The sequence below is a fragment of the Leuciscus leuciscus genome (assembly GCF_965113295.1).
Source record: "Leuciscus leuciscus genome assembly, chromosome: 17".
NCBI lineage: Eukaryota > Metazoa > Chordata > Actinopteri > Cypriniformes > Leuciscidae > Leuciscus > Leuciscus leuciscus.
In genome coordinates this window covers 36,861,162-36,870,891 of record NC_138741.1, presented here as the reverse complement: position 1 = coordinate 36,870,891, position 9,730 = coordinate 36,861,162, and the positions used below count along the sequence as shown (strand labels likewise).

The 9,730-nt window shown below is 37.5% G+C and overlaps 1 long non-coding RNA gene across 1 annotated transcript; it reads left to right on the top strand.

The window, feature by feature from the left end:
- The first annotated feature begins 7,181 nt into the window (after positions 1-7,181).
- On the top strand, positions 7,182-8,594 carry LOC309479503. Its single transcript, XR_014199239.1, has 3 exons — positions 7,182-7,321; positions 7,829-7,903; positions 8,035-8,594. It is a non-coding gene; the product is annotated as an uncharacterized lncRNA (long non-coding RNA).
- Positions 8,595-9,730: the final 1,136 nt, after the last annotated feature.

Genomic DNA, 9,730 nt, shown 5'->3' with positions numbered 1-9,730 from the left:
CGTGTATTTCTCACGCTGAAAAGGCAATGCCAACCAAGTTGTCCTGCGAGCTTTATATATAACGTTGTATACGAGGCGCAGGCACACAAAGTGAAGTTTCCTGCCGCCAGCACGTATCTCGGCCAGATTGCGTTCATTACAAGGCAACACAGATGCGCGAACACACGGAAGTTGACGGAACATTCTCGGCCACCGTACGTTCGTTACTAGGTAACCAACAACATCGCGCGAACACACGTCATGATGGAGAAGGTAAGTTGGAAGAAAGCTCGTCTAACATTTTTAGGCTAGAACATTTAATATATTGCCCATCGTTTACATTATTATTGATGCAGTCAAAAACTCTACAACTACTCTGCAACCAGGCCAGAAGCTTTGGCTCAGTTTGGCTAGCTTACGTTTTCTTAAACTAAGGGAATGTTAGTGGGTATGGGAAGGAATGAAGATGTATTTCTTCATTTTATTTTAAATACATTTAAATTTGTTTATTTTATTTTAAATTATATATTATACTGTATTAATAGTCTTTCTAGTTACATTAAGGCTACATGTATTAAAGCAGAGTGCTCTGGGTAATATTTTATATCCTGTCAAAACATACATTAATCATTGCCATTGCATTTGTATTTTTCAAACACAAAACACATTTCATAAGCTGGAGTGTGTACTCACACACATACACACACACACACACACCTTAATAATACTCTAATATGTCATTTGTTCACAATGTCCCATGCACCACACAATAAATAATTATACCATTTTGACTAGACACATTCAAAATGCAAAAAGATTTGTTTTTCCAAACTGTTTGGAGCAATTTGTTATATTTTTGTAATTTTTGTATAACTTATTTGTCATTTTGAAATATAACATTAAAGAGTATATTTGATGTGATGAATTGCTCTGTCATTTATCAGATTTACCAATTGTTATAATTTCAATTTGGGCTGGTTAATTATGAACAATGGGTAAAATTGGGGGGCGGGGACATATGGGGGCGGGGACATATGGGGGCGGGGCTCCATTAGGGCTCCTCCCCTAACCGCATGTGATCTCACTCCGAGCTTTTGGTAAAACTTGAGAGCCCTGATCTCTATAAATGGTTGCAACACCTCCGCCACGACCAATCAGACGGGGCTCATGCTTATAACAGTATCCAGGAGGAGTAGACTCATTAATACCGAAATAATCATTTGGTTTAAGCCAGGTTTCAGTAAGGCAAAGTACATCGAAGCTATTATCTGTGACTATTTCATTTACAATAACTGCCTTAGGTGTGAGTGATCTAATGTTTAGAAGACCTAGCTTTAAAAATAGTTTTTGTTTACTAATAGCAACATTTTCTGTTTTAATAACAATTAGATTTTTCCTAGATCCTGCAGTAGATTTATTATTTGATCTCACTAAACGAGGAATAGACACGGTTTCTATGCAATGTTCTACACTAGTATTTATATCTGTTAAATTGGTGCAGCAGAGACTATGGCTGCGTTCCAAACCGCATACTTCCGTACTATTTAGTATGGGAAAAAGAGTAGGCGAGCGAAAAAGTATGTACGAATCCAAAAGAGTAGGCGAGAATTACCTGGGTGACGTATTAATTATCGCGAGATTCGGGCTTAAGTGCGTTCGAATATGCCTACTTTCCTACTATATAGTAGGCGAAAACAGTACGTGAAGGAAGCAGTACGTTCGAAACATCAGTATTCATAAAAGAGTAGGCGAGAAGCACTGCATGAAAATTGGGATTTCCGACCCCGTAAACGGCCGTAAATCTCCCTAATTTTCGGCAGTTAACGACAATTTACAGCCTGTGAACGTCGCGTTCGTCTGTGCCGAATATTGTCGGAAACGAACCATGACGTATGCAGAGCGCTCGCGCCGGAGGTGTGAATGGCTCTAATTACCATATGAATAGCAGCTCCCGCCAGAGAAAGGCTTGAATTTCCTCACTCACTATTGGTTGAACCCACGTGGTTTAAACAAGAAAAATCACTCGTGATTGGTTGGCAGATCTGTTACTATTGGTCACCCTCGCTCATTATAAATTCAAAAAATTATAATATTCATATAAATGATGATACATAAATAATTTTTTTATATTCATAATATGCTATTCTGTGGTATATTCATGTCATTGTTAACCTATGGACTACACTATTATTACCATCAAGGACATGAATTTATAAAGGAAAGGAAAATTTGCCAGGGACATGCTGTTTATTCAAAGAAAGAGCTTTATTAGCACAAACACAAAACAATATACACCTATGTACAAAGCATAGATCATCTGCACACACAACAAATTGGAAGCTCAGTGTCTGTTTTCATCTTCGGAGCTGTAGGTGACTAGCGGCGTTCTCTCTGAATTCGATCCACTTTGAAAACGTCTGTGGTGCGTTGCCCTGTATTTAGGAGTCGCCTCTAATCTCGACTGCAGCGTAGCACAGAGCTCTGTGAGCTGGTGGTTGAACTTCATCGGACATCAGATCTATGGTGGCGCACTTCCAAATGCCCACGTCATCCTCACCTAGCACACCGTCTCGCTTCTAGCAGCTGTAAAAACAACCAATACAGACAATCAGTACTGTGATGCACTGTGTATGGACACAAAACATCTATTAATGCACTTGAAAAATAGTCACATTGACTAAAAATCTTACCCTCTTTCTTCTCGCTCGACTCCGAGCTGAACTCTTCACAGCTTCGGCCTGCAGTGCCAGATCTGGTTGTTTGTACCTGAAGCGCCTGCGTACTGTCTCGTAGTACGTCTTACAGGCAGCTGGAAAACAATTAAATGAGAGTGATATGAATAAAAACAACGCAAGTCACAGTAAAATGAAACAAGGAGAAAATAGTCAAAGTTACTTATAATGTCGTCATGATCAGCGTCATGAAAATCTGGACTTGCAGACATAGCTCTGAGTAAATGTGAGGTTACGCCCTCGTTATGAGGCGAGGTTACTCTATGGAAACAAAATGTATGATTAAGATCGTAAACTATAACGGATCTATTTTCTTATACAAGAGAATGAAAGCATATTCTTTGAATCTTACCTTTAAAATGTTTGTAAGTTTTTATGAAAGTAAAAAAATAAAAGAATGTAAGATTCTTTAATTTTTTTTACCTTGCTCCAGTTCGTAGCGCCCACAATTTGTCTCAGAGTTGAGAAGATGGCATACTGCTTCCTGTAAATTACAGGATTATTTACAATTATTAAACAAATAATAGCCATCACTCCCATGACCTCTTGCTTTATGATGAAATCATGAAAAACTGAATATTCTTACATTTCACAAGGCCTGACAAAATACAAAAGTGACCGATGAGATGAATACTTACTGGGTGTCAACAGGTCTTTGCTCAGAGGTGCGCTAGCATCTTAAGGGCGAAAAAAACAAAGAATATTCAAAAATGTACAATTATTGAAATCAAACAAAAAGGTAAGAATTGCCACACTCTGCTCTTCTAAGCAAGACTGTCTGAAACATGTCATTAAGCCAATAAAATAAACTGTTACCAAACTTGATTCTCAAGCAGTAAGTAAAGACCAATTTATAGTTATGCGTCGACCTCCCGCTGTAGCTACAGAGTAGGCTGTGTACATAGCGTACCCTTTAGCACACCCTGACGTGCACCTCTCCCAAAATGTAACAATGCGTCAATTTTACGTGGACGGAAGCGCTGTGATTGGTCTAGAACGCCTCCCTCGGGTTTCACAGGCTTCTTTCTGCATGTGTAATTGTGCGTCAACAGGGACAACAATGCAGAAGTATAAATGAAACAGTGTAGCCTATAGCGTAGAGGCTCGGGCTTCGGTCTGACGCAAAAGTATAAATCAGCCTTAAAGGATTAGTTCACCTCAAAATGAAAATTTCCTGATAATTTACTCACACTGAGTGACAAGATATCCATGTCTGTCTTTCCTCAGTGGAAAAGAAATTAAGTTTAAGGAAAACATTTCCATATTTTTAATGGCATATACTTTAATGGCAACCAAAGATCTCAATGTTCCAAGACGGTTCAAATGTCCGTCTCAATGCAGCTTCAGAGTCTCTACACAATCCCAGTCGAGAAATCAGGTTCTTATCTAGCAAAACCATCTGTCATTTTCTAAAATTATATATACACATTTATGTATTTTTTAAACAATTGTTTGTCTTGTGCTAGTCTGCTGGCATTACAGACATTTGAACCTTCTTTGAACATTGGGATTGTTGGTTGCCATTAAAGTCCAATCTCTGTAGAAAAATACTGAAATGTTAATCCTCAAAACTAAATTTATTTTCCACTGAAAAAAGAAATAAAGGTTGGGGCAACAGATAAAGTGAATACTCACTGGAAATTTCCTTGCGCTGAAATCTGGCTGCACATTTCTCCGGGTCAGAGAAGGCTTCCACAAGACATTCAAAGTTTGACTTAGAGTCTGAAACACATGAGTCAGCCAGTAAGTTCGGTCATGTTGCCTATACTAAATTAATAATGAAATACTGGAGACATTACTACGCTTAATTAAGAGTGAGAAGAACCTACTCATCTTGAATGGACAAAAAAAAGCGAATGTTTTTGTCTCATCTTTCCATAGAACGTTTGAAAAGTAACTGAAACTACTGGACCTTCAAACGGGCAGAGGGACGACCAGACTCTGACCATAGAACGCTGCCCGTTTGAAGGTCCAGTAGTTTCAGTTACTTTTCAAACGTTCTATGGAAAGATGAGACAAAAACATTCGCTTTTTTTTGTCCATTCAAGATGAGTAGGTTCTCACTCTTAATTAAGCAGCTTAAATAACTCTGACCAGCACTGTATATATTTAAAATAGATTATTCACAAGCAGTAAAAAACTACTTGTCTTGAATGGAGTGTGACTTTGTGCAGAGCAATGTTTTGTGCAGGGGGAAAAGTACTTACCAGGAGTGGACATTTCACTGCCAGGACGCTCCACTTGGAGACACATGGCACAATCTTTATTAGATAAAACACATGAATAAGCCTGTGACTTATGTTGTACACAACACAATATTATGTTTAAGTTGTCATCAGTACTCACCAGTATTGTGCAACATGCTGGTGTCCTCAATGGGCTGCAGCTTCCTTCGTACATTATTGAAGGGGGTAACGTTATATCTTGACGCTTATACAGAGGTAATGTAAAATAAAATATATAAAGTTAAAGAATTTAATTTTTAAACTGCAATTATAAATGAAGAGAAAACGATTACCCCTGATATTCTCATCCGAATCCAATAATACTGCAAAATGTTTGTATAAAATTTCAGGCCCAATTTGTATCAACCGATTTTATATTTCATCTAATCACCTCATCGTCCTTCTCCTCTGCCTGGTAACGTTGTTACGTTAGGTGTCACATTCACGACGCACATTTATAAATTAGACAATTCACCTTTAAACCCACCTTGCATCATCTGTGAACCCCGTAGCAAGCTGCTATATGGACAAGCTAACTTAGTTAGCAAAGAGCTAAGTTAGCCAGTCAGACTCAGAACTCTATGCCATGCTGCTATCGGTTTACGTGCAGTTTAGTATCCCAAATTGACATAATCTCTCGTGTACAGCTAAAATAACATGGACACTGAACATGAACCATGAGCAGCAAGCTAACTTTAAAAAAAAAAAAAAAGCGCCAAAAGCTAACGAGAAGTTGTTTACACAGAGAGTGCGCGCGCGCGACCGGCTCTCTCTCTCTCTGGTCGTTCTTTAAGTTAAAACATGCGCCCCGTCACAAACGCAGCCGTTCATCTACATTACTCACCGATCAAATAAGACTTTGGCGGGACAAAAATTCACTTTGGCAGGCGCTAAAACAAGTTCAATGCAGAAAAATTCATGCGTAAGTTTCCATTAGACTCGCACGGTAGCCAGGCAAATGGCGAGCTCAGCTGTTGTTGACGCTGTGTGTGCTTCAAGATTATGACGCAAGTGCTAAGATTCTGATTGGCCAAGAGAAAAAGTGCTAAGATTCCGATTGGCCCAGAGAAATATAAATTATAAGATTTATCCAATAATGTTTCTCAATTCTAGCCTGCATGGCAGTTTACTGTGAGAATACAGGAATATAATTGTTTGTGTTTTGTTAGCTTAAGTTTCAGTGTGGATTGTTTGTGTAACCTTTAGACATTAATGAAGATAATTTAATATTTTGTCTAAATCATGCAGAAAACCATCTATCTTTGGATAAAAGCGTCTGACAAATGGATAAATGTAAAATAATATATATTGCCACTGTACACTGTAAGTCCAGATGTTCCTTTATGAACAACAGCCTTTTAAAGTGGATTTTAATGTGGTTATTCAATTTGTCCCATTTTGTCTGTTTAATAATACTGCTATCACAAAAAGGGCAGTAAAAATTTCTGCAACATGTTGTGCATTGCTCCAAAAGTGGTAGCGCTATTCAAACTCCACTGGCTACCTGTCACATTCAGGATTGATTTTAAAATGTTACTATTTGTTTATAAAGCTCTTAACAAACCGGCCCCCCAATATCTGACCAATCTCCTCTGCCCGTACACTCCATCTCGTACTTTGAGATCCAGTGATCACTGTCTTCTTATCGTGCCCAGATCCAGACTTAAAAAACGAGGCGACTGCACTTTTGCGACTGCAGGCCCAAAACTTTGGAACAGTCTACCCCTCTATATCAGACTAGCTCCCTCAATTTCCATCTTCAAAACATCCTTGAAAACTTATTTATTTTCTCTTGCTTTTAATACCCCTTGACTATGATACAACTATTGCCTTTTTTTTATTTTAGTATTTTTTTTAATTTTTTATTGTCCTGTTTCTGCCCTGCATTTTATCTATTGCCCTGTACAGCACTTTGGTCAGCCTTGGCTGTTTTTAATTGTGCGTTATAAATAAATATTGTATTGTATTGTATTTTTTTTAGAATTAAGTTAATACCTTTTAGTCACCTGGGATAAAACTCCCCCTGCTACCCTCATTTGCATTTGTAAAGCTCACAGCAGTCTCATTTACATGTTAAAGCATTAGAGGGAGGGGGGTCACGGGGCAAGCAAGTCCCACGTCAATTTCCGACAATTTCCGACAGTTTGCAGTGTTGCCTGTAAATTGCCGTTTGCAGTCGTAAACCTGAACTTCCACGACAATCTACAGCGCCGGTAACTGTCGAAAATCCCACTTTTCATGCAGTGAAGTTCCCGGATGGCTTACTGCTTCCACACAGATTTTTGAGTGCTGATCCGATGGATACTCTTCTATCCCAGGAGGCCACGCGAGAGGACACGTCATTATCAAACATAGCAGAGATCAGCGACGCGGGTGCTTTCAAATGTGAGTAAACACGGTTCCTTGTGTTAAAATTGCATGTGTTGAACTACTGTAGAGTAAACTGTTGAATTGTTGAAGGTGTAAAGACGTTACACAGTATAGTATAGTTGTGATTTTGCTGTAAAAACACGTTTTATTATGTATAACGTTAGCTAACAGGGGAGCTCCAGTAAGGACACGTAAGTTACGTCTCTAACGTGGATTTACATAAACCATATACATCTTAAAGACGCTTATTTTAAATGTCTATTTACATCTGACAGGAAAATCTTCAGTAAGTTGCAGAAGAGCACATCACAACATGAAATAGACATCTGAGTGATGAATGTGTGCTAGAACAAATCTATAAAGTAACTAAACATAAGTTATCTATTTTATTTGTCCATTATGTTGATAAATTGAGGAACATTTATGTTGGATAAAAAGTTAAAACAACCTCAACATGTAAATGTAGTGTTGAGCTCATAAATCACAGAGGTAATGTGAATCTTGTCTGTCTGGATGTTACAGGGTCGGATGAACAGATGTGTGTTTATCCAGTGGAGAGTGGCTCATGAAGCTAAATGCTGCCATCAAAGGCTTTGAGTGAGTATACTACAGAAATGAATAACAACAACTATTTAAATATTAAGTTGTAGTTTATTTTAATTATTGTAATTTCAAACAGAGCTATTACAGCACTTTTCTGATTCTTGATTTCTGTGCATTTGCTGCAGATCTTTTGTGGTGGAGCAGGACCTGCAAGGAAAGATGATGGCGGCATTTGTGAAAAACAACGTTTTTGTCTTCTAAATAATACTGAAATCAAATGACATTGTGCGGTTAAAATGACTGTTTTTGTGTTATGTTTGTGCATTTTTGTAGGATCTGAAATGTCAGCAGGCTGGTGTGAGCACTGAGGATGAGGAGCCCAGAGCTGAATCCTGGAGATGGTGCCATGGATGAGACCTTCCATCACTCCACCTGCCCTCAGATTGTGAAGCACAACGCATCACGCAACAACCTCAGGCACGAAAGCACGGCTCACCTCTGGCGGTCAGCTGATTCATCAGAATAAAACCGCAGAATGGGAACCGCTGTGTTGAGATGGCAGAAGGATGTGGGGTTCAGTGCCTGTAGCCTACATACATAACTGTAGTTTGAATAAAGCTTTGTTTCATGTGTTGACTTGTATATGCATTTGTTTATTGTGTGATGGTGACTTTGATTCATTCTTTTACTAATTTATTAATATTTCTCATTGTTGTCAGTAAATAAAATATAATTATTTAATTAATGCTTTATTTATTGTTTGAATGAAAATGTAGATATGTTTACTATATACACATCTAAAGTGTATTCATGCATAGCTATGTCATATGACACATTACATTTTGTTTGTTTTATTGAATTATTTTTAGTAAAAAGTAATATAATTAAGTATTGGTCAGCATTTATCGTTGTTATTATTGTATGTTTTGGGGTGGGATAGCAATGCAATTCATTCTGGGGTAATATTCATTTTTAATATCATTATACATAAATTTTTCGAGTATAAAATCAACAGTTTTCTCTAAAGGCGAATCTTGGCACAGCTGCCCATCTCCTTTGTGCAGACATTACAAACGCTGAAGAAAACCGTTCTAGGTAGGGCTGTCGAGTTACTGGTGTTATGAGGTATGTGTGTATATATATATATATATATATATACACACTTATATCAATCATGGGTTTGCATACATAATATGAGATTTTATACACAGGAAAAAATAACCTACAAGGTTGAATATCGTAATATATATTTTCTTAAATAATTAGTTATAATACACTTAAAAAATTCATTTTTTTGTTATTTATAGGCCTAGGCCTGAGGGATGAAACGAGAGTTAAATTCAGCAAGAAAAAGAGGAAAACATAAAGCAGTTTGCCACTTTTGCTTGTGGATGAAAATGTTTGGATATAAAATAAAGAAATTAACAACATATTCAAGAGATGACAATTTTGGGATTTCGTAATAAAAATAAATAATATCATTAAGGATATAACGGTGGGTCACATTAGTAGGGTTAAATATAAGAACTTAAATCAACCCTAAATGTATTCACAAAATAAATGGGCAGCAGTTTCTTCAAAAAGACCACAAAATGAGCAAGTTTAATCAATATCAAGATATTTACAGATAGATGAATTAAACGTGTCGTTCAAATCTTTTAAGTTGTTGCGCGTGTGATAACGCGTCGTAGGTCACATGACAACGTCAACATAGCAGATGTCCGGTTCGCATTCATACCTATGATTCATACTCAACGAGATCTGGCTATAAAGTACCTACTCTTTTAGCGCTCGTTAAGTAAGTACTTATTGAAATTAAGTACCTACTCACTGAGTATGCGGTTTGGAACGCAGCATATGATTTGGACTTTTGGTTACTAG